Below are 25,594 nucleotides of genomic sequence, written 5' to 3'. Positions count from 1 at the left end.
ACTGCGTCACCGCTCCACTCTCGCACCCATTGTCCAGCATGATTTTCATCCCCTCCGACTTGTTCATAGCTCCCAAGACCTAGCCTGTGGGGATACACACCTAGCACGCCTGCCCGTGTGCTATGAAGGGAGATGGGATAAGGAGAGGCAAGGACAGAGACAGACAGAGAGAAAGAGAGTGTTGGCCAACATACTAGAGAAGAGACAGACAGAGAGAGAAACACGAGAGGAAGGGAAGCAACTCGTCACCTGGAGTCATCCCCCTGGATCTCACCTTCTGATGCAGAGGACACACTGCTACTGGCCATAGAACTGAGCAGCCCCTGAAAATGGGGACCTTGTCTCCCTCATAAACAAACACTTTCTCACAAACAGCCCCAGCAAATGGAGCGTCCCTACCAGGAGCAAGGTGGGCCGTGAGCAGAGCAATCACCAAAACAGATAGTTATCTCATTGAGAGTGGTGACTGTTCCACTCCCAGTAGGACAGCTTTTCCTTGGCATCAGTAGTTCTTAAGATCCCATCGCTCTCGCTCGCTTTCCATGACATGAAGGCAGTAGACACTGACACGTGACTTCTTTTCCCTTAGTACTAAACCCAGCATGAGGGGAAAAAACAAATAAGTTACCATCTCAGTGGGCAATGTTGGGGAGGCTCTACTTTTCGCCTCTCCCACACAGTGAGGCTCTGCCCTGAACCCTCATCCCATCAGACCTTTAGGACTACAAGTAGAAAGCAACCCTTGGAATGACACCTTAAAACAGTCACTCTGCACAGCACACTCTGGTCACACACACCACACCTGTGATAAGCATGATTTGGCTTGTAACTTATTGCTTTCTGTAGCTTGTTGCTTCCAGCAAGCAGAGGCAAAGGGGGGGGCGAGAGTCAGGGGTGCACAGTGGGCCCACCACAGTCCCAGACTGCAGATGCCAGGAGAGATCCAGAGACTCTGGTCCCTTCAAGCCTTAATCACACAGAGCCCCATAGAAAATGAGGAAGCAAACAGAGAGTGAAGAAAATTGCAGTGAGTACAGATGAGGAATTACAAGCCCTGACCTCTTACTCACAGGCAGTTACGCGGGAGTCAGAAAGCTGAAGACTGTTAATGTCTGCTTAGAAGGATTTCCAGGCGGCTCAGGTCCACTTCCGCCAATTTCTCCTCCGGCTGCTGCTCCTGGATGATTCCTCTGCAAACGCAGGAAGTAACCCAAGAAAAAGCCATCACTACACAAAACTCAACTGGTACATGAAATCTTGCCCTCATCCCTACCTCCCTGTCCCACGCCATCCACATCAGCCCCACTAGAGCAGAGACTCCGTCAACACCCACAGTCACCGCTGCACTCTAGCGCCCACCACCCTGTGTGATTTTGGTCCCCTCCTACTTGTTCATCGCTCCCAAGACCTAGCCTGTGGGGACGCACAGCTACCACACCTGCCCATGTCCTACGAAAGGAGACAGGACAAGGAGAGGCAAGGACAGAGACAGACAGAGTGTGTTGGCCAACACATTAGAGGAGAGAGAGAGAGAGAGAGAAAAACGTGGGAGGAAGTCAAGAAACTCACCAGCTGGAGTCATCCCCCTGGATCCAACCTTCTGCTGCAGAGAACACACTGCTTGTGGACAGAGAAATGACCAGCCCCTGAAAATGGGGACCTTGTCTCCCTCGTAACTACAGCTATTCAGGAACCTTTTCCTACAAATTCAGCCCCAGCTAACGACAAGTCCTGGTTTGGAGGCAGGTGGACCGTTACAAGAGTCCTCACGAAACCAGACACTTATCTCACTGATGGTGACGTCTGCTCCACTCCCAGCTTCATGGCATCTGCATAGCCATGAATCAACAATGCTCACTGTCTCACGGCTCTTGGGCGCCTTCCATCTCACAGTTGGGGTGGGCTCTTACCCTTCACTTCTTTCTCCGTGGTACTAAGCACAACACAAGAGGGAAAAACAGAACTTATTATCAGAATCTGCAGTGTTCTGTAGGTTCTTCTTCTCCCATCTCCCATTACACCTTTATAGATACAATTAAAAAGCACGCAACGCACACTCAGCCTTTGGAGCTCCTGGCCAGAGAATGCTGTGAAAGCCAAGACTATAATGGGGTCCAAGTAAGAACTAGGTACAGTAACTCCTCACTTAACGTTCTCGTTATGTTCTTGAAAAATGCGACTTTAAGTGAAACGATGTTAAGCAAGTCCAATTTCCCCATAAGAATGAATGTAAATGGGGGGTTACGCTGCAGGGAATTATTTTTTGCCATACAGGACAGTACTATAGTTGGGGGGTGCCCCCGCCTTACCCCACACGGGCACAGCCCACTGGCACTGGCGACAATGAGGCAGGCAAGGAGGCTGAAGGTGCTGTAGGCTAGCAGAAGCACGTTGCACAGGAGCAGCGGCAGCTTCCCCTCTCTGCAAGCACCAGGGTCGGGGGGCCTCAACCCTCGGCCGCCTCTTCCCCCAAGCCCCCACCCTTAACCTGCCTCTTCCTCCCCCTTTACTTCATACACCGCGTCCTCGCTCCTGCCCGCAGCCATCAGCTGGCTTGCGGCCAGTGATGAGCTGCCAAATTTTTAACAACGGGTTCCCTCCTCCCTCCAAAACTTTAACAATGGGTTCCCTCCTTCCCCCCCCTCCGGGGGGGGGGTCATGCCCCATCCAACCCCTCATGTTCCTTGACACACACACTCCGAGACCCCTGACCCATCCCCCCCTTCCCTGTCCCCTGACTGCCCCTTGCCGCCCCACCCAACCCCTCCTCTCATTCTCAATGGCCCCCCCGAACCCCTACCCCATACAATTACCCCTTCTCTCTGTCCCTGAGTGCCCCCACCACCTCATCCAACCCTGCTCTTTCCTGACTGCTCCCCCGGACCCTTGCCCCCATTCAATCCCCCTGTTCCCTGCCCTCTGACCCCCCCACCCCCAAACTCCCCTACCCTCTCTCCAACACCCCCTCCCTGCCCCCTTACCGCGCTGCCTGGACGTGGCTGGGCCAGGACAGGAGTTGCGCGGCCGGAGCCGGAGGATGCGGCGGGAGCCCAGCGGCCGGAGCCAGGTGGCTGGCCGGGTGGAGCCAGGGAGGGCTGCTGCCAGAGCTGGAGCGGGGCAGCCGGGGCCGCCGCCACGCCCAGACCCGCGCTGCCAGAGCCTGGCCCCCTGGCAAAACAGCAGGGGCGGCTGGAGCCACGGGGCCAGGCCGGGCTGGAGGTGGGGGGCCGTGTCCAGAGCCGAGCATCCCGGTAGGTGGGGGCACGGCAGGGCCGGGGGGGTGCGGCCGGAGCCGGGTGGCCGGGGAGGGGTTGGGGGGGGTCGGGGACGCGGGGCCGTGCCGCAGCCGGTGAGGGTCGGGCGGGGCCGGGAACGCGGTGGGGGGACGCGGCCAGGGAGGGTCGGGCGGGGACGGGTGGCCGGGCAGGGTCCCGGCCGGGAACGGGGGGGGGGGGGACGCGGCCAGAGAGGGGCGGGGACCCGGGGGGGGGGGCGGGCCGGGCCGGGGGGGGGGGGATGCGGCCCGGGCGGGGCGGGCGGGGACCCGGGGACGGGTGGCCGGGACCGCGGGGAGGGGGAAGCGGCCAGGGAGGGTCGGGCGGGGACCCGGGCAGGGCCGCGAGGGGGGGGATGCGGCCTGGGAGGGTCGGGCGGGGACCCGGGGACGGGGGGGGGGGCCGCGCAGGGCCGGGACCGCGGGGCCGGGAACGCGGGGGGGGGGACCCGGGGACGGGGGGGGGGTGGGTGGCCGGGCAGGGTCGCAGCCGGGAACGCGGGGGGGACGCGGCCAGGGAGGCCGGTGAGGGCCGGGGTGGGGGGTGGGGATCACTTGGTAATTCCCTGTTCTGATCATTCCTTCTGGGGCACCTGACATTAGCCACTGTCGGTAGACAGCATACTAGGCTAGATGGACCTTTGATCTGACCCAGTCTGGCCATTCTTACGTTCATATGTTAAGCAGCCTGTTGCACCTGCATCCAAGACAGTCACTGAGCAGAGGAGACTGTTGTCCCTTCCCTTGGTCGTAATCCCACAGAGCCCCATGGCCAACAAGGAGGCTCACGGCCTCTGAAGAAAACTTGAGTGGTACGGATGAGGGATAGAGGCCATAATTGTTCACTCACAGCCAGTCATGGAGAAGGCAGAAAGCTGAGGACTCTTCATCTCTGCTTACAAGGATATCCAGGCTGCTCAGGTTCACTTCTTCCAGTTTCTCCTCCGGCTCCAGCTCCTGGACAATTCCTCTGGAAACTAATAAAGACAAGCAGGAACTATCACTACACAGCGCTCTATTAACACCCTCATCCCTGCCTCCCTCTCCCATCCCATCTCCAGCCGCCCCAGTCGAGGAACAGAGACTGAGCCCACACTATCAGTCACCGCTCCACTCTACAATCCACTGCTCCCCACGGGTTTCGTCCCCTAGCTCGCCTGCCCGTGTGCTATGAAGGGTGAGTGTTGGGCAGGAAGGAGAGAGAAGGGCTGAGGGGCCCCATGGGTGGAGGGAGGAATGGGGGTGCAGGTTGGGGAATGTTGGACAAAGGAGAAAAGGGCACTGGGGGGCCCACAGATCTAGGGACAGAGTGGGGTGCAGGTTGCGGTGGGAGGGAGGAAAAAAGGGGACTGAGGGGCCCAATGGATGGGGGAATGAACTGGGGGGGCTGTTGGGGAGGAATGGGCGCTGAGCAGTCCCTACAGGTGGGGGTATGGATGGAGGCGCAGGTTGTGGTGAGCTGGGAGGATGTTGGAGAGAGATGGGGTCTGAGGAGTCCCTTGAATGGAGGAATGAACTGGGGGATACAGACGTGTAGGTTGGGGAAAGTTGTTGCAGGCTCGGGGGTGTTGGGGAGGGAGGGGGGCGGAAGGGGGCTATGGGAGAAGGCATGTACGGGGGAAAGTAGGGATGGGGTGCAGGTTGGGGTGGCCTAGGAGGTGTTGAAGGGAGAAGAAAGGACTGAGGGGCCCAACGGATGGGGGGATAGACAGGCACGGGCTGGTTTCGGCTAGAGGAACGGGCGTTCAGATTAGAGAAGGCTGCAGGCATAGGGGGCGGGGTGGGTGGGTTGGGGACCAGGGAAGCAGGTTGGGGAAGGTTGGGGTGGGCTGGGGGTTAAAGAGGGGGAACAAGGAAAGTCAGGGAGGGCTAGGGGGTGTGGGAGGGAAGAGGAAGGTTGTGGGGGGCTGAGGGGGATTAGAGAATGTCACGGGGAGCTGGGGAGGTTGGGGGTGGGGAAGGTCGCAGCGCACTAGGGATGCAGGGGGGCTGGGGGCACCAAGGGGGCTTGGGAAATTCACAGTGTGCTGGGGGCACCATGGGGGGAGGGAAGCTTGCGGCACACTGCAGATGTGTGGGGAAGGGGGTGGCCCATGAGGAGCTGGGGAAGCTCACAGCAGTGCGGGGGCAGGGCATGGGGGGTTGGGGAAGATTGCAGGGGCTGTGGCTGGGCAGGGGGAGCCTGGGGGGGCAGGAAAGGCACGCTGGGAGGGTAGGGGGCTGTGGCTGGGTGAGGGAAGCTGTGGGGATGGGGGGGCTGTGGTCAGGCGGAGAGAAGGAAAGGCGCGCTGGGGGGAGGAAAGACGCGCGGGGGGGCTGTGGCTGGGTGAGGGAAGCGGTGGAGATGGGGGGCTGTGGCTGGGAGGGGGGGGGGAGGAAAGACGCGCTGGGGAGTGCCGGGGGGCACTCTGGGGGCCCGTCGGGGGAGGGAAGCTTGTGGCACACTGAAGGTGTGTGGGGAAGGGGGTGGCCCATGAGGAGCTGGGGAAGCTCACAGCAGTGCGGGGGCACGGGGGGGAGACATGGGGGGTTGGGGAAGGTCGCAGGGGCTGTGGCAGCCTGGGGGGGAGGAAAGGTGCGCTAGGAGGGTGGGGGGCTGTGGCTGGGTAAAGGAAGCTGTGGGGATGGGGGAGGCTGTGGCTAGGCAAGAAGGAGGAAAGGCGCGCTGGGGGGGGGGAGAGGTGCGCTGGGGGTGCCGGGGGGGGGGAGAGGTGCGCTGGGGGTGCCGGGGGGGGGGGAGAGGCGCGCTGGGGGGGCTGTGGCTGGGTGAGGGAAGCGGTGGAGATGCGGGGGGGGGGCTGTGGCTGGAGGGTTATGGGGGTGCCGGGGAGGAGGGAGCTGTGGCTAGGCGAGGAGAGGCGCCGGGGGGGCTGTGGCCGGCGGTGCCGGGGGGGGAGGTGGGGAGGGGGCTGTGGGAGGCCGGGGGGGGAAAGACGCGCCGGGGGGGCTGTGGGAGCAGTTCGGGGGGCGGGGGGACCGGTCCCAAACACCCCGCGGGGGGGCGGGGTCGCTGGGGGGGGCCCCACGTCCCGGCGCCTCCCGCCCACCGCACTAGCGTCCCCCGGTTACCACGGGCGGCCTCCAGACCGCTGACGTCACTTCCGTTCCAGGCCCCGCCCTGCGAGCGCAGCCCGTCGCGCCCAAAGCACCGCCCGCTGGGTCCGCGGGGGCTGATGGGAGTTGTAGGCCGGGGCGCACTGCCACTCCCACAAGCCCCTGCGTCCTCCCGCCCTGCGCCCCTCCCCGCAGCGGGGGCTGGGGGCTCTGGCTGGGACCCCCGCTATTAACCCTCCCCCGCCCCGGTGAAGGGTTGAACAGCTGGAGACCGGGGCCGTGCGCAGAACTCTGCAAAACCCACCGGTGCCCGAGAGAGCTGGACCCGGCTCGATCCTATCGGCTTTAAACCCCGAGCTACAGACTGGAGCCAAGGGGGCAACGCTGGGGAGGGAACGTAGCGGGGAGGGTTTTGCTAGGGGAACAGCTGCTATTAATTACTCCCCCTCCCCCCGGGATCCCCTCCCTCTCCCCCCCCGCCTCGTCACCCCCCAATTCCTCCCCCCACGAGCCACGTCACCCCCCGATTCCTTCCCCCTCCCCAGCCCCGTCACTCTCTGATTCCCCCTCCCCGTCTCACCTGGGGCTCCGCAGGCTGCCAGCCGCAGTGTGATTCCCCTGCAGCGGGGGCGGCGGCTGCTGCTGGGAGACTGCAGCTGCACAGCCCAGCGTCCTTTGCACCAGCGCTACCTTCCCCCGGTTTGCCCCTCAGCCCCCCGAACCTCGTCACCCCCAATTCCTCTCCCCCCCCCAGAGCCCCGTCAACCCCAGAGTCTCTCCTCCCAGTCTCGTCTTACCTTGGGCTCCGGCAGGCTGAGAGCTGCAGTCTGATTCAAACAGCCAGCCGGAGCCCAAGGTAACAGGAGACTCGGAGGGCAGGAATCCGGGGGTGACAAGGCTCGGGGGGCTGCCAGGCAAACCGGGGGAAGGCAGCGCTCAGGAAAAGGAGGCTCTAGCTGCACAGAGCCAGGGCTCCTGTCTCCCAGCAGCACCCCCAGCTGCTCGCTGTATGGTAACCCTAACAACAGGTTCTAAACCCACTTCAAATTTAGCAACCTGTTCCAGCGAACCGTCTCCTGCTCACCACTGTACATAGGTATCTGTGCCCCCCACGACCCCCTAAGAAACCAAGGGAACCCTACAGCCTGGACGTAGATATCTCTGCCCCCCAGAAACTCCCTAATCCTTCCCGGGATCCCTCCAGCCTGGACGTAGGTATCTGTGCCCCCACACAAACCCCGTAAGCCCCCTGGGGCCCCTCTTCTCTGTACGTAGGTATCTGTGCCTGCACTACCCCCATAAGACCCCCAGCTTCCCCTACAGCCTAGACATAGGTATCTGTGCCCCCCATGAACCCCCTAAGAGCCCCTGCGACCTCTACAACCTAGACGTAGGAATTTGTGCTCCTAACGGACCCCCTAGGACTCCCCCCAAGGGATCCCTACAGTTTGTATACAGGTATATGTGCCCCCCACGAGCCCCTAAGCCCCACCCCAGGACCCCAGAGCCTTGACGTAGGTATCTGTGCCCCCCACAAATACCCTAAGGCTCCCAAGAGCCCTCCAGCCTGGACTCATGTATGTGTGCCCCCACAAACTCCCGAAGCCCCCTGGGACCTCTACAGCCTGGACATAGGAATATGTGCTCCCCATGAACCCCCAAAGGGAACCCTACAGCCTGGACATAGGTATTTCTGCCCCCTACCAGGGCCGGCTCCAGACCCAAGCGCGCCAAGCGCACGCGTGGGGCGGCATTTTCCCTGGAGGGCGGCAGGCGGGCCCGGCGGACCTTCCGCAGTCATGCCTGTGGATACTCCACCGGAGCTGCCGCACCAGCTGCGGGAGGTCCACTAGAGCTGGGGGACCAGCGGACCCTACGCAGTCATGTGGGAGGTCCTCTAGTCCCGCGGCTCCGGTGCACCGCCTGCAGGCATGACTGCTTGGGGCGACCAAATTCCTAGAGCCACCCCTGCCCTTCCCAAAGTCCCCCAGGGTTGCCTAAACCCTAGAAGTTGCTATCTGTGCCCCCCAAAAAGATTCTAAGCCCTCCAGGGGCCCCTACAGACTGGACGTAGGAATATGTGCTCCCCACCAACACCCTTGTCATAGGTCTCACCCCCATTTAGAGCTGTTGGGTTCCAATATGGGGACCTGCATGGACTCCCCTAAACTAAAATCCTAGTTTAGATCTGGTAAAAGCTGCCACCACCCAATAATGTACGTGTATTGGGACACAGTCCTTCCCCAAAATCCTTGGGGATCCCAAGAGCCCCAAATCCATAGAGTTCTTACACCTAGGAGAAATAAACCATTCCCCCCTGCTTCCTCCCCCTCCCTTTTCCTAGGAGAGATACCGGGATCCAACTACAGAGGGATGCCTTCTTCCTCCCTCCTCCCCTTTCCCTGAGAATTCACCCAAGGAAAGATCAACCAAGTCCTTAACAGAAGAGATTTATTAAAGAATAAAAAGAAAGTAACTGTCTCTGTAATACCAAGATGGAACAATACACAGGGTCTAAACTTATCAATCTCTGGAGAGAATCCCCCCTCCTTTCTTTCTCAGTAAAAGCAACAACAGTATAGAATTAAAGAAATTTTACAGCAAAACACAGAATTGCAAATACAGAAATAAAAGTATAAGAATACTAGTTCCTTGCTAATACTCACTAGCTTGAATAGAAGAATTTATTGCAGAAACCTGGGAGGACTTGATTAAGATGTCTGGACTCCCTTAACTCCCAAGAGAGACTCTCTAAAACAAAGGATACAGGAAAAAAAACTTCCCTCCACAGGGATTTTAAATTATCTTGTCCCTGATTGGTCCTCTGGTCAGGTGTTCACAGGTACTGCTTGTTAACCCAGTACAGGTAAAAGAGACCTTAACCCTTAACTAACTGTTTACGACAACCCTAAACCCCAGAGGAAACCCTACAGCTCGGAGATAGGAATCTGTGCCTCCTCCCGAAACCCTAAGCCAGGGCCGCCCAGAGGGGGGGGCAAAGGGGGCAATTTGCCCCGGGCTCCGGGCTCCGCAGGGGCCCCCAAGAGAACAGCGGAGGCTCCCGCCTCCGCCCCTCTCCTGGAGCCTCAGCGCTTGATGTCTCCGGCGGAGGCCCTGAGCCCCGCCCTGCTCAGAGCCACGTGGTGAGGGGGCGAGGCTGGCCCCTCCGGGCTGAGCTCTGCTCCCTCCGCTCGGCATGGAGCTCCCAGCCCCGCCCCCTCACCACACGGCTCTGAGCGGGACGGAGCTCAGGCCCCGCCGGAGGCACGCTGCGGCTGTTCCAGCGAGGCGCTGAGGCTCCGGGTGAGGAGGGAGCCGGGGGTAAGAGGCTGGGGCTGGGGCCGGGGTGGGGGGGAAGAGGGACCCGCCGCCGAAGCGCAGCCTGGTCTTCGGCGGCGGGGGGCCCTTCCGTTCCGGGACCCGCCACTGAAGTGCCCCGAAGACCCGCGGTGAGGACCCCCCCCACCGCACTTGGGCGCCGGGTCCCGCTTCGGTGGTAATTCGGCGGAGGGGGGCTCCCACCGCGGGTCTTTGGGGCACTTCGGCGGCGGGTCCCAGAACGGAAGGGCCCCCCGCCACCGAAGACCCCGGGCCCCCAGAATCCTCTGGGCGGCCCTGCCCTAAGCCCCCGCTCTGGGACCCCTACAGCCTGGACAGAGGTACCTGTGCACCCCCGAACCTCCTAAGCCCACCCGGGACCCCTACAGCCTGGGACGTAGGTATCTGTGCCACCCCAAACCCCATAAGCGCCCCTAGGACCCTCCAGCCTGGATGTAGTTGTAACCCTTCTGCCAGGCTGAACTGAGAGCAGCAAGGGCCGGGTTCAATACATAGGGGTCCCTTCCTTACAACGTAATGCAAACCAGCTCGAGCTCCCACCCAGTGTGGAAGCCAGGAAATAATTAACAAGGATTTGAAGGGATCTTAATGAATGTCAGTTACTTAGCATGAGTTAGGCTAGCTGTGACCCTAATGACGTGAGATTTGTAGAAGCAAGATAATGTGAGACAGAGTGAACTGTGTGAAAAGTTATTACGACCTTGCAATTCAGATAACCGAATATGCAGTCTTGCTTTTTCTTAGGAGTGAGACAAATAAGACAGCAGAAAAGCTTATGTATAAACAAAATGTATTTGTTGCTTTTTACCGTCTGTATTATTGCTAGAAATTGTCTGTAACAAAGGTATAAAGCTTGCTGTAATTGTTTACCAGTTGAGAGACCTGTCCGGGACTGGGGTGACCCTGTGTCCTATGGCACTCTCTCCCTCCATTGTAATTACTGGAGAAATAATAAAGTATTTGATTTTGCTGCACCCAAACAAAAAAGCGAGAACTGAGTTTTTCTCCGACAATTTGGGGGCTCGTCCGGGATGGCAACGCCCACGGACCCACAGACGGCTACTACGGATCATTCCCCTTCGAACCCCATGGCACCACATGAGAGGTATGAGACCTTTTGAAATCTCTATTGGGGTATCGGAGGAGGACTTTCCGTGAGGACGTCTGTCTCTGTTGGGCTCACGCCATCTGAACTTATTGACTGTGCAGCAGGATCAGATGCAAAGTGGTATTGGGGAGAGGCCCCAATAAGGTTAGTTTATAGCAGTACTGGGAACTGCTGAGTTGGCCAAGGTAAATGCATAGGTAAATGCATAAGGTAATGCATAGGTAAATGCATTAGAATGCACCGGTGCTGAGGGGTTTTTACCGCCTCAAGAGGGGTTGTCATACCGCCTCATGGTATTGGTCCGGACCAGGTAAAGATGCATCGTGGTTAAAAAAAAAATAAAAAAAAGAGGCCTTGGTGTGTGTGTGTGTGTGTACACCAGTGTGAGTGATCGTTATCGGAAGACGCCCAGAGTACCCTGTGAAGCGGAAGCTCATGATCAGGACTGCTCTAACGCAAGCCCGGTAACTAGTGGATCTTTAGGAGATCCGACCCACGGTGGGCTGACTCAGCCTGGCATAGTCCGGCGAGGAAACTGCCTGGGTCTAGGCGTGTGTGACCCCATCTTCCCTCCCTTTCCCTTCCGTGTGGGCTACTGACAATCTGATCATCTCACTGGATGCAATTAGAGTAAGCGGCGCCGTCTCCCAGAGACTAGCCGACACTCTTTGCTGAAGGGAGATGTAGGAGAGTCGTAGTCTTCCTTGTGAGTCTCTCCTGTGTGAGTGCCCTGTAGGGAAAGATCCTTAGTTTCTGAGCCGCTAGCGCGGACAGGGCACCCTCTCTGTGTGTGTAAGTGGAAAATGGGTAAGGGACAGTCTAAACATTCCACCTTACCCCCTAAGGGTACCCCAGCATATTACATGTACGTACATTATGGTCCTAAAACCTGCAGGTATTTAGAGAATTGGAATCTTCACACGCGTGAAAATCCATCTAAACAATGCCCATTAGAAGGTACCTTCAATCTAGATAAGATCATATATCTCAGAGGAGCCGTTAATCACCAAAGAAAAGCCTCTGACACAGTGTGAGCAATTTGTCTAGGAACGGGTTAATTTGAAATTCAGCTTAGCCCAGAGATAAAGGAGAAGTTGTTTTGTGTTCAAGGTCAAGAATCAGCGCGGACTATGCTAAGTGCAAAGAAAAACTGCTTTCAGCCTCAGCTGATGTGGAAAAATAGAGACAGAGGCAAACCAAAGGCAGTACAAGTTACAGAATTGGAATTATATTTGCAAAGCTTAGCTTTCCAGTGAGACATGTGTGAGTATTAAAGTGGCTTAAGGCTTGGGGCATTCATATTTTTCCTGAGTGAGGTGGGAGCATTCCCAACACTCTCCATTGTTGTTTTATTATTTTTAATGAAGCTTTAAACTTTGGTTATATGGTGTGTTTTCTTCCCTCAACCTCCTGCAGTGTCAGTCTGATCACCTGACATGAGGGATAAATTAGTAACAGGAATTTGTCTCAGTTTGGTGAGCAATTATGTATGGGGGAGCCCTGCAGAATGTACACCATCTATCTCTTTTACCCTTGTTATTTTATGTTTGTTTTGTTTGGTGCTGTTGGTGTTATATGTTAAGAATAGCATGATTAAAGGTAAGCCCTAATAGAATAAGGAAACACTATCTGGTTTTGTTCTGTTTTGTTTAACCGGTTACTGTTGTTTTTCTGCTCTGTTCATTTGGGTGTTGGGTGTGTGAGCGGAACTGAACTTCTCGTTAGTAATTCCTCAGAGTGGAAGCCATTTGTGCGATGAAGCTCTGAGGTTGTATTGAGATCTTTCTGTCCCGCCCCCTGTAACGGACAATGTAATAGAAGTAGAAAAATCTGGCTTAGACTGTAATTTTCTCTGCTTTCTGTGTAATTTTCTTTTCTGTTTAAGTGTCAGCAGACAAATGGGTGGGTCTCTGGGTAGACCCCCTAAAGGGGTTTGGATTGTGTGTTGAGTAAATGGCCTTTACGCAATGGCCATGTATTTTTGCCCAGGTGGCAAGCCTTACAAGGGAGGACTCGGGTAGTCTTGTGAGTAGAAATGTTTTGGGGAAAAGACCAGAAGGGTGGGGCTAGTTGAGAAGCTCATCATCCTAGCTAAACTGGTAGTGGAGCAAATTGGTGCCAATGGAAGGGACGGCTCAGCAAGAAAAAAAGGATCAGGCCCAGGCGGGCAGGCAACAGACAGAGAGATTGGAGAACAGGTTGGAAACTTTTGAGGGTGTAGTGGAAAGAAGGAGTAAGTGAATATAAGCATGAGGATTTCAAATACTCAGGAGGATATTTGGAATGGTGATTTGAGTTGATAAAAGTGACTGTTGGGAGACAAGCAAGTGATTTTTAAGGAAAGTGAAAAGTTGACTCTGTAGTTGCTGGAGGGGACGGCAGTTGAACTTTGTAAAAATGCTAATGAGAAAAGTTTTTGGTGTCTTTGAAATGTTTGTAGATAAATTCAGGCAAAGAAATTATTAGATTGCAATCGTTTGACTATGAACAATTTTGTTAAATCGGTTGAAGAATGTATACAGTGCTATGTAATGAAAATTTTATTAGGCTCTAAACGCACTATAAGTGGTGATGTTTTCTTTCAGTGTTTAAAAGCAGGAGTTAAAAGTAAAAAAAGCAAGCCAGAAAGCATCTGCATTAATGCAAATTAACTAACTGATAAGGTAGAGGCCGCTGAACCAGGGCTGTCTAAGAAACACATACGAGAAAATATGGGGTAATTCCTCTGTTTTGCCTAGAATCAACAAGAGTATTTGTATATTTTAAGTATTTAACTGCCCAGAAGGGGTGGACCTCTGTTTTTGTCTTTCAGATAATCAAAGAAAACTAATGCCAGCTGCACAGCATTCAATGTACCATGATTTACTGGCACAGTCAAAATTATGTTGTGTGTTCTATGTTCTGTCTTGTGGTGTTTGTCTCGTGGCCAGAATTGTTGTGTTTAATATTTTCATGAGATGGTCTGATTTGAAATCAAGCGGAAGTGTTGGATTGAAATGCAGATACTTGTTTTGTTCAACTTAGAATACAAAGTGTTTGGTTACATCAGAAAAATGTGATATACCAAAGTCTAATACATTTTCTTAAGTAAGAGAAAGAAACTACATTGGCCAAATCTTTTAATTGAGAATTGTTGTTAAAATTTGCATACTGACAGTCTTTGGAAGCAAGGACATGAAAAGTTAACCCACTCCCCATATTGTACAAGGGATCCTTCTGGCTACCTCAGACTTTTAGCCAGAGGGCTGGGGATGGTGGAAAGCTATTGGACTAGAGGTTATATTAAGTGAACTTCTCACAGTGGGTGTGCTTGTCCTGGCTTGTTGTTCCAAAGTTCTGTAATAAGGTTATTTTAGTGAAAGGGTATATGTGGCATACATTGAATAATAAGACTAATGTACTGTATAACAGTAATGTTTATGTGTTCATGGTATAAAAGAAGGTGTATAAGTAAAGAGTAAAAGTTTCCTTTGTATGTTAACGAAAAAAAAAGCCAAGAAGGGAGGAAAAAGAGAATAGCTAACATGCTCAGTCTAGGAAAGGGGGGATGGTTGCTGCAGTTAAACGAGGTTGGTGTGCAGCGGGCAGCCCACCCTCCTCCTTGGGGACCTTTTGTAAATATTCAGATTGATTTTATTTCAATGTCTAAATGTTGTGGTTATGGATATGTATTAGTTTTAGTTGATGTATTTACCATTTGGGTTGAAGCTTTTCCCTGCAGGAAAGCAGATGTCAGGACTGTTGTGAAATTTTGCTTAAAGATTTGTGCCACGTTTTGGCATCCCTGTGAGTATCAACAGTGATCGTGGAACTCATTTTACTGGACAGATTGTAAAGGAGTTATGTGCAGCTCACTGCCCTCACCACCCACAGTCTGCTGGGACAGTGGAACACCAGAACGGGATTTTAAAAAATAAACTGGCTAAGATTTGTGCTGAAACAAACTTAAAGTGGCCAGATGCCCTTCCTTTGGCACTGATGAGTATGAGAGCCATTCCCAATCGAAAGACTGGACTCAGCCCTCATGCAATTTTGACAGGACGCCCAATGTGACTACCAGCTGCACCCCCACTAACCCCAGCTCAGATGGACATTCATTTGATGGATAACATAATGCTTAAGTATTGTCAGGCACTAATGAAATGTGTTAAGTCTTTTTATACACAGGTGAAGGAAGCACTACCGAAGGATCCTGTGCAACCTTGCCACTCCTTGAAACCAGGAGACTGGCTCTACATAAAGATCCATCAACGAAAGACTGCCTTGGCTCCACGCTGGAAAGGCCCTTTCCAAGTCCTGCTGTCTACCAACACCGCTGTGAAGTGCCAAGGACTGACTGCCTGGACCCAGGATTCTCACTGCAAAAAGACCCCTCCATATCAGAAGAATGTTCCTACTGATGATTAGCCTATTCTTCTTCTAGCTCTACTGTGCTTCTGGACAGCAGGGAAAAAGGACAAGGTGACGTACTGGCAACCTCTCCCTTGTCCACTGACAGACCAACTGTGCCTTTAGACTTTTCAAGAAGAAGCAAAGCCATTACAGGGTGATATGTGCTGTCAACCTCTCCCCTGTAGGATGCTAAACCACAATTGTTTTGGGAAAGAAGAAGAAACACTCACTCCACTGACATTGCCAAAGTCCAGGAATTCCTGACTAAAAAGGAAATTGAGAACTGACCCTGGTGAAGAAACAAAGAATTGTACACTGGCAGGAAGAAATTTATGGGACCCATGCTTGGGGATGTGGTATTAATTGGATTTTGGGGTTTGATCTACAGGCTGCGCCCTGTGTTTTGGATAAATCCTTCAGGATGTATTGCCCTCCCTAATTGGATTTTAAATGACATTGCCCTTATCCAGTTTTCGGATCACTTCTACATACCCAGATTGCTCACAAGGGGCTGCCATTAGATTAGCACAACAGAGGGCCTGGGTTATTTCCTCTGGAAAGGAAGAGAATTGAGCAGATCCCTGTGGGCTAGGGCCAATATCTTAAAAGCCAAGAATGTGATAAGAAATTGGGCCAACTAGAAAAGGCCACTAGCCTTATTTTTGAAGCTCAGCTATCTTAAGTACAGGCTGGAGTTGGTGAGTTACATGTCATTTCCACCCTTAGTTCTATGACCCAGAAGTTGCTGACAGAGATGGTATTGAATATCACTGAGGCTGGGAAGGCATTGCAGTGGGATCTAGACCAGACTTGGCCCACTGCCCTTACAGACACATCAGGAGTACCATCTGATTTATGGTCATGGAAACATACTTGGACACTTTCTGGATGGCAGTGTGAACATTTACAGTGCTCCTTCCAAGCATTTGGACCGGTTAGTGGGGGTGTGGGCTCCCACATACCGAATCCTGCCGGGTCCATGGGGAGGATGCATGTGGGACTGTAATTATTTACCGAGACATCTGGGAAATTAAACCACCTGGTATACCTAACTGATTTCTAGACAGTACCCCTAGAATAACACCTGACATTTTGGATAAGAATAGAGAGTCAATGGACATTTTGGCCGTTAGAACCACCACAGCTTCAGTGTGTACGGAAACTGAAGCCAGGGGAAGTTGTCACTGTTTATGACGATATTTGCTGGGAGGGTAGAGGTCAAGGAACTACCCTTACAGGACACCCACTTTTTCAAGCTAATGATCGCTGTGTGTACGTTAATGCCACCACATTACAAGATATACATATTAATCTTACCACTGCTGCAGGCGATCATATCATTTACTGGCCTGCAGATAGAATGTTGCAAGTAGCTCTTAGATTTCAGGTATATTTGAATTGGATTAGAGTAGTGCCTGATCGGTTTCAAAATTTGCTTTCATTGTTACCAGAGGTTCGAAGAATCTCTGAATTGCAATGGCAAATTCATATGCTTCAGAATATATATCATGCTGAACAGAATGCCTTTCATACAGCTTATAGAGTGTCTACTTTATGTACTACGTATGATGTATTGTGCTTTGTAACCAAAACTGTATAACAACCCCATTATTTTATTTCTATGGGAATGTTATTGTTTGTAGTGTTGTTAGTTAGTTTAGGATTATGTTGTTGTTGTTGTTGTTGTAAAAGATGTAATGATAGTAATAATACCTTTCATGTTCATGCTAATCATGCATTGTCATTACATCCCATGAAAACCCCTAAGGTTGACATATCTGCTGTAGAATCTGAAATCCATGGTTTAATGCAAATTGGGATTTGAAATATTTGTTGTACTAGAAGTACAAAAGGGGGGAGTGTGGAAGCCAGGAAATAATTAACAAGGATTTGAAGGGATCTTAATGAATGTCAGTTACTTAGCATGAGTTAGGCTAGCTGTGACTCTAATGACGTGAGATTTCTAGAAGCAAGATAATGTGAGACAGAGTGAACTGTGTGAAAAGTTATTACGACCTTGCAATTCAGATAACCGAATATGCAGTCTTGCTTTTTCTTAGGAGTGAGACAAATAAGATAGCAGAAAAGCTTATGTATAAACAAAATGTATTTGTTGCTTTTTACCGTCTGTATTATTGCTAGAAATTGTCTGTAACAAAGGTATAAAGCTTGCTGTAATTGTTTACCAGTTGAGAGACCTGTCCGGGACTGGGGTGACCCTGTGTCCTATGGCACTCTCTCCCTCCATTGTAATTACTGGAGAAATAATAAAGTATTTGATTTTGCTGCACCCAAACAAAAAAGCGAGAACTGAGTTTTTCTCCGACACCAGTGACCTGGAAAATCTTACACACACACCCCTCTGGGCGCCGCAAAGAGGCAATAGTTCCCCTCCCACAAGCACAGAGTCTCGGTGTAGCAGAAAATGTTTAATAACATGAGATAAACAACATAGCATTAAATTGGGAAAACACCTCAACTAGGCCGAGTCCTTTTCCCTGGGCTCTTGAGTCCAGCAACCCCCAAATCACCCCAAGACTCCAAAGTCCAATGCCTCAAATATCCCGAGTCCAGCAACCCAAAAATCAACCACAGTCCCACAGCCCCAGAGTCTCTCTGCAAGTGTTTTCCCCCTGCCAGCCTGGGTAGAAAGGGGAACCTTACGTGGTCCAGGGCTGACTGGCCTACCTCTCCCTGGGATTCTACTTCCGCCTTCCCCACGAACTTACCTCTGCTCCACCAGCGGTCCCACAAACTGCTCCGCTCTGCTCTGCAATATAGCTTCAGGCTCCCCCACTACTTAAAACAGCTCAGGTCAGAATCCATAAATGAGCTCTGCTATTCAAGACTGGAAAGAAAAGCAGGTGCAATCAGAGTTTCTGGCTCACCCAAGGAGCCCACTCCCTTGTCTAGCGAGTGCCACTCAATTCGTGGTGAGATTCCCTGTCATAAAGCAGTTTCACAGTTCCTCATCCACACTCAGGGTGACAACACTCCCCTTCTGCCACCCTAACAACAAAGAAACTGGGAATCCCACAGTTGCCAAAGCAACCATCCCAGGATGCCGTGGGCTGTGCCTATGCAAACACGATCAGCCTCTGAAATTATTTTCCGCACTCGCCATAATTAACCACCAGATGTCAGGGTAGAGCTCATCCTGACTCTGCTTACATAGGTATCTGTGCCTCCCACGAAACCCCTAATTCCCCCCGGCCGCTACAGCCTGGATATAGGTATCTGTGCCCAGCCCCAAATCCACTAATCCCCTTGGAACCCCTCCAGCCTGTACATAGATATCTCTGCACCCCACAAATCCCCTCAGAACACGTGGGAACCCTAAAGCCCCCCCAAGCCCCCTAAGCCCCCCCAGGAACCGTACAGAATGAAGAGAGGGCTGGAGGGTCCACCTGAACCCCCCAAGCCCCCCCTGGGATGCCTACAGCCTGTAGACAGGGCTAGGGGGCCCCGAGGAACTCCCTAAGCCACCCCGGGACTCCTACAGCCTGGAGAGAGGTCTGGGGGTTCCCCTGAACCCCTAAGTCCACCCGGGAGCCCTACAGCCTAGAGAGAGGTCTCGGGGGCCCCCCGAATCCCCCTAAGCCCCCTGCAACTCCTACACCTTGGAGAGAGGGCTGGGGAGCCCACGGAACCCCCTAAGCCCCCCCAGGAACCCTACAGCCTGGAGAGAGAGCTGGGGGTCCACCAAAATCCCCCTGCCCCCCTGGAACACCTAAAGCGTGGAGAGAGGGCTGGGGGGGGCAGAACCCCTTAAGATGTCAGGGTAGAGCACATCCTGACTCTGCTTACATAGGTATCTGTGCCTCCCACAAAACCCCTAATTCCCCCTGGACACCTACAGCCTGAAGAAAGATCTGGGGGGTCCCCCCGAAACCCCAAAGCCCCCCTGGGACCCCTACAGCCTGCAAAGAGGCCTGGGGAATCCCCACGAACACCGTAAGCCCCCCCCCCGGGAACACTACAGCCTGCAGAGAGGCCTGAGGGGTCTGCCCGAACCCCTTAACCCCCCTGGGACCCCAACAGCCTGCAGAGATGCCTGGGGGGTCCCCCCAAACCCCTTAAGCCCCCTAGGGAGCCCTACAGCCTGCAGAGAGGCCTGAGGGGTCTGCCCAAACCCCTTAACCCCCCTGGGACCCCAATAGCCTGCAGAGATGCCTGGGGGGTTCCCCCAAACCCCTTAAGACCCCTAGGGAGCCCTACAGCCTGCAGAGAGGCCTGGGGGGGTCCCCCCGAACCCCGTAAGCCCCCATGAGACACCTACAGCCTCAGAAAGGCCTGCGGGGTCCCCCAGAAGCCCCTAAGCCTCCCTGGGACCCCTACAGCCTGCAGAGAGGCCTGAGGGGTCCGCCCGAACCCCTTAACCCCCCTGGGACCCCAACAGCCTACAGAGAGGCCTGGGGGGTCTCCCCAAACCCCTTAACCCCCCTTGTACCCCAACAGCCTACAGAAGCCTGGGGGGTCTCTCCAAACCCAGTAAGTCCCCCAGGGACCCCTACAGACTGCAGAGAGGCCTGGGGGGTTCCCCCCAAACCCCGTAAGCCCCCTTGTACCCCAACAGCCTACAGAAGCCTAGGGGGTCCCCCCGCAAGCCCCTAAGCCCCCCAGGGACCCCTACAGCATGCAGAGAGGCCTGGGGGGTCCCCCCGAACCCTGAAAGCACCCCAGGGACCCCTACAGCCTAGAGAGTGGGCTGGAGGCCCCCCCAGAACCCCATAATACCCCCTGGAACCCCAAGAGCCTGGAGAGAGGGCTAGGGGCGTCCTGGAAACCCCTAAGACCCCTGGGACACCTACAGCCTGGAGAGAGGCCTGGGGGGCCCCTCTGGAACCCCCTAAGGCCCCCCGGGACACTTGCAGCAGGGAGAGAGTGCTGGGGGGCCCCTCCAAACCACCTAAGCCCCATCGGGATGCCTACATTCTGGAAACAGGGCTGGGAGGGCCCCTGGAACCTCCTAAGCCCCAGTAACGGCTGCAGTGACACCGTGTGGCCACGAAGGGTAATGCACAGAGCTGTTCCTGCATGGAGCAACAGTGACACCATGTGGCCATGCATTGTAATGCACAGAGCATTTCTCTCAGCGGAACAGTGACACCATGTGGCCACGCAGGGTAATGCACAGAGCATTTCTCACTGAGGAATAGTGACACAGTGTGGTCACGAAGGGTAATGCACAGAGCAGTTCCAGCGTGCAGCTACACTGACACCGTGTGGCCACGCAGGGTAATGCACAGAGCATTTCTCACAGAGGAATAGTGACTCTGTATGGCCACGCAGGGTAATGCACAGAGCAGTTCCTGCATGCAGCTACAGTGACACCGTGTGGCCACGCAGGGTAATGCACAGAGCATTTCTCATGGAGCAACAGTGACACCATGTGGCCATGCATTGTAATTCACAGAGCATTTCTCTCAGAGGAACAGTGACACCATGTGGCCATGAAGGGTAATGCACAGAGCAGTTCCTGCATGGAGCAACAGTGACATCGTGTGGCCACGACGAGTAATGCACAGAGCATTTCTCTCAGAGGAACAGTTACACCATGTGGCGACGCAGGGTAATGCACAGAGGAGTTCCTGCATGGAGCCACAGTGACACCATATGGCCACCCAGAGTAATGCACAGAACAGTTCCTGCATGGAGCAACAGTGACACCATGTGGCCATGCATTGTAATGCACAGAGCAGTTCCTGCATGCAGCTACAGTGACACCATGTGGCCACGCAGGGTAATGCACAGAACAGTTCCTGCATGGAGCAACAGTGACACCGTGTGGCCACGACGGGTAATGCACAGAGCAGTTCCTGCGTACAGCTACAGTGACACCGTGTGGCCACGCAGGGTAATGCACAGAGCATTTCTCTCAGAGGAACAGTGACACCATGTGTCCACGCAGGGTAATGCACAGAGCAGTTCCTGCGTGCAGCTACAGTGACACCATGTGGCCACGCAGGGTAATGCACAGAGCATTTCTCTCAGAGGAACAGTTACACCATGTGGCCACGCAGGGTAATGCACAGAGCAGTTCCTGCATGGAGCCACAGTGACACCAGGTGGCCACGAAGGGTAATGCACAGAGCATTCCTCATGGAGCAACAGTGACATCGTGTGGCCATGAAGGGTAATGCACAGAGCAGTTCCTGCGTGCAGCTACAGTGACACCGTGTGGCCACGCAGGGTAATGCACATTGCATTTCTCTCAGAGGAACAGTGACACCAGGTGGCCATGAAGGGTCATGCACAGAGGAGTTCCTGCATGGAGCCAACAGTGACATCGTGTGGCCACGACGGGTAATGCACAGAGCATTTCTCTCAGAGGAAAAGTGACACCATATGGCCACCCAGAGTAATGCACAGAACAGTTCCTGCATGGAGCAACAGTGACACCGTGTGGCCACGACGGGTAATGCACAGAGCAGTTCCTGCATGGAGCCACAGTGACACCAGGTGGCTACGAAGGGTAACGCACAGAACAGTTCCTGCATGGAGCAACAGTGACATCATGTGGCCATGAGGGGTAATGCACAGAACAGTTCCTGCATGGAGCAACAGTGACACCGTGTGGCCATGACGGGTAATGCACAGAGCATTTTTCACAGAGGAATAGTGACACCGTGTGGCCACGAAGGGTAATGGACAGAGCAGTTCCTGCGTGCAGCTACAGTGACACAGTGTGGCCACTCAGGGTAATGCACAGAGCAGTTCCTGCGTGCAGCTACAGTGACACCGTGTGGCCACGAAGGGTAATGCACAGAGCATTTCTCTCAGAGGAACAGTGACACCGTATGGCCACGCAGGGTAATGCACAGACAATTTCTCTCAGAGGAACAGTGACACCGTGTGGCCACGCAGGGTAATGCACAGAGCAGTTCCTGCGTGCAGCTACAGTGACACCGTGTGGCCACGCAGGGTAATGCACAGAGCATTTCTCTCAGAGGAACAGTGACACCATGTGACCACGCAAGGTAATGCTCAGAGCAGTTCCTGCATGGAGCTACAGTGACACAGTGTGGCCACACAGGGTAATGCACAGAGCAGTTCCTGCGTGCAACTACAGTGACACCATGTGGCCACACAGGGTAATGCACAGAGCATTTCTCTCAGAGGAACAGTGACACCATGTGGCAATGCAGGGTAATGCAGAGAACCGTTCCTGCATGAGCTACAGTGACATCGTGGTTCTACGAAGGGTAATGAACAGAGCAGTTCCTGCGTGCAGTTACAGTGACACCGTGTGGCCACGCAGGGTAATGCACAGAGCATTTCTCTCAGAGGAACAGTGACACCATGTGGCCACGCAGGGTAATGCACAGAGCAGTTCCTGCGTGCATCTACAGTGACACCATGTGGCCACGCAGGGTAATGCACAGAGCAGTTCCTGCGTGCAGCTACAGTGACACCGTGTGGCCACGCAGGGTAATGCACAGAGCATTTATCTCAGAGGAACAGTGACACCGTGTGGCCAAGAATGGTAATGCATAGAACAGTTCCTGCGTGCAGCTACAGTGACACCATGTGGCCACGCAGGGTAATGCACAGAGCAGTTCCTGCATGCAGCTACAGTGACACCATGTTGCCATGCAGGGTAGTGAACAGTGTATTTCTCTCAGAGGAACAGTGACACTGTGTGGCCACGCAGTGTAATGCACAGAGCATTCCTCTCAGAGGAACAGTGACACCATGTGGCCAAGAAGGGTAATGCATAGAAAGGTTCCTGCGTGTAGCAACAGTGACACCATGTGGCCACGCAGGGTAATGCACAGAGCATTTCTCTCCGAGGAATAGTGACACCGTGTGGCCAAGAAGGGTAATGCATAGAACAGTTCCTGCGTTCAGCAACAGTGACACCATGTGGCCACGCAGGGTAATGCACAGAGTATTTCTCTCAGAGGAACAATGACACCATGTGGCCACGCAGGGTAATGCACAGATTATTTCTCTCTGAGGAACAGTGACATTGTGTGGCCACGCAGGGTAATGCACAGAACAGTTCCTGCATGCAGCTCCAGTGACATCGTGTGGCCACGCAGGGTAATGCACAGAGCATTTCTCTCAGAGGAACCGTGACATCGTGTGGCCACGCAGGGTAATGCACAGAGCATTTCTCTCAGAGGAACCGTGACATCGTGTGGCCACGCAGGGTAATGCACAAAGCACTTTTCACAAAGCAACATTGACACCGTGTGGCCACGCACGGTAACGCACAGAGCAGTTCCTGCATGGAGCCACAGTGACACCGTGTGGCCACGCAGGGTAATGCACAGAGCATTTATCTCAGAGGAACAGTGACACCGTGTGGCCAAGAATGGTAATGCATAGAACAGTTCCTGCGTGCAGCTACAGTGACACCATGTGGCCACGCAGGGTAATGCACAGAGCAGTTCCTGCATGCAGCTACAGTGACACCATGTTGCCATGCAGGGTAGTGAACAGTGTATTTCTCTCAGAGGAACAGTGACACTGTGTGGCCACGCAGTGTAATGCACAGAGCATTCCTCTCAGAGGAACAGTGACACCATGTGGCCAAGAAGGGTAATGCATAGAAAGGTTCCTGCGTGTAGCAACAGTGACACCATGTGGCCACGCAGGGTAATGCACAGAGCATTTCTCTCCGAGGAATAGTGACACCGTGTGGCCAAGAAGGGTAATGCATAGAACAGTTCCTGCGTTCAGCAACAGTGACACCATGTGGCCACGCAGGGTAATGCACAGAGTATTTCTCTCAGAGGAACAATGACACCATGTGGCCACGCAGGGTAATGCACAGATTATTTCTCTCTGAGGAACAGTGACATTGTGTGGCCACGCAGGGTAATGCACAGAACAGTTCCTGCATGCAGCTCCAGTGACATTGTGTGGCCACGCAGGGTAATGCACAGAGCATTTCTCTCAGAGGAACCGTGACATCGTTTGGCCACGCAGGGTAATGCACAAAGCACTTTTCACAAAGCAACATTGACACCGTGTGGCCACGCACGGTAACGCACAGAGCAGTTCCTGCATGGAGCCACAGTGACATCGTGTGGCCACGCAGGGTAATGGTGTCACTGTTCCTCTGAGAGAAGTTTTCTGTGCAATACCCTGCGTGGCCACATGGTGTCACTGTTGCTCCATGCAGAAACTGCTCTTTGCATTTCCCTGCGTGGCCACACGGTGTCACTGTTGCTCCGTGAGAAATGGTCTGTGCATTATCCTGCGTGGCCACACGGTGTCACTGTTGCTCCATGCAGGAACTGCTCTGCGCATTACCCCACATGGCCACACGTTCTCATTAGTGATTTCCCTCATGGAGCCACAGAGACACTAGGTCAGGGGTCAGCAACCTCCGGCAGCCGCGTGCCAAAGACGTCACGGGAGCCGATTTTCAATGGCACGCGGCTGCCTGCCCAGATTCCAGGGTGCCATTAAAAATCCTGCCAGCACAGCCAGCCGCAGGGTCCGTGCTCGCAGGCTGGAGCACAGGGCCCAGCGCAGCAAGCCACCGCCCCCTCCCCCGGATCCCTGCCACCACGCGCAGAGCTCTGGGGCCGGGGCTGCGTGCTCCTGTGGGGCAGCGTTTGGCTCTGCAGGGAGGCAAAGACGCTCCCCACTCATCGAGAGCCCTGCCCCTGTGCGCACAGCACTCTGAGGGGCGGGGCTCTGCACTCCCATGGGGCAGCATAGGCTGGCTCTGCTTGGAGGCTCATGGTAAGGGGATCTGGGGCTGGGGGGCTTTGGTAAGGGGTGGGGGCAGTCAGGGAATAGGGAGCAGGGTTGGTTGGATAGGGGGTGGGATCCTGGGGGGGTGGGGGTCTCTGAAGGCAGCAGGCAGGGAACAGGGGGGTGGATGGGGCATGGTAAGTCCAGGGTTTGTCAGGAGGTGGGAGCTGGATAGGGGTCAGGGGACAGTTAGGGTGGGGGGTCTCTGGAGGAGGTGGTCAGGGGACAAGGAGCTGGGGGGTTTGGATGAGTCAGGAGTTTTGAGGGGGGCTGTCAGGAGGCAGGGGTGTGGAGGGGGTTGCAGCAGGCAGGAAGCAGGGGGAGGGTTGTACAGGTCGGGAGTGCTGGGGGTCCTGTCGGGGGTGGGGAGTGGTTGGATGGGGTGTGGGAGTCCGGAGGTCTGTCTCGGGGTGTGGATAAGGATTGGGGCAGTCAGGGGACAGGTAGGGGGTAGGCTCCTAGGAGGGCAGTCAGGGGACAAGAACAGGGAGGCTTAGATAGGGGATAGGGTTCTGGGGGGCAGTTAGGGGCAGAGGTCCCAGGAGGGGGTAGTCAGGGGACAAGGAGCAGAGGGGGTTGGAGGTTCTGAGGGGGGCAGTCACCCAGCCCTCTGCCCTGAGCCCTGACACCGCCCCCCCCCACACACACACACCCAGGCCCCTGCCCTGAGCCCTGTAGCTCCCTCATACACACCCAGCCCTCTGTTGACTCCT

At 54.5% G+C, this 25,594-nt stretch overlaps 1 long non-coding RNA gene across 1 annotated transcript; it reads right to left on the bottom strand.

The window, feature by feature from the left end:
- Positions 1 to 1,921: 1,921 nt before the first annotated feature.
- Positions 1,922 to 18,218, bottom strand: LOC123366461. The gene is made up of 3 exons (XR_006578085.1): positions 17,897 to 18,218; positions 3,945 to 4,251; positions 1,922 to 1,933 (listed from the first exon to the last, which is right to left on the bottom strand). It is a non-coding gene; the product is annotated as an uncharacterized LOC123366461 (long non-coding RNA).
- Positions 18,219 to 25,594: the final 7,376 nt, after the last annotated feature.

This window comes from Mauremys mutica, chromosome 3 (genome assembly GCF_020497125.1).
Source record: "Mauremys mutica isolate MM-2020 ecotype Southern chromosome 3, ASM2049712v1, whole genome shotgun sequence".
Taxonomy (NCBI): Eukaryota; Metazoa; Chordata; order Testudines; family Geoemydidae; genus Mauremys; species Mauremys mutica.
This window is presented reverse-complemented; position numbering and strand designations above follow the sequence as displayed.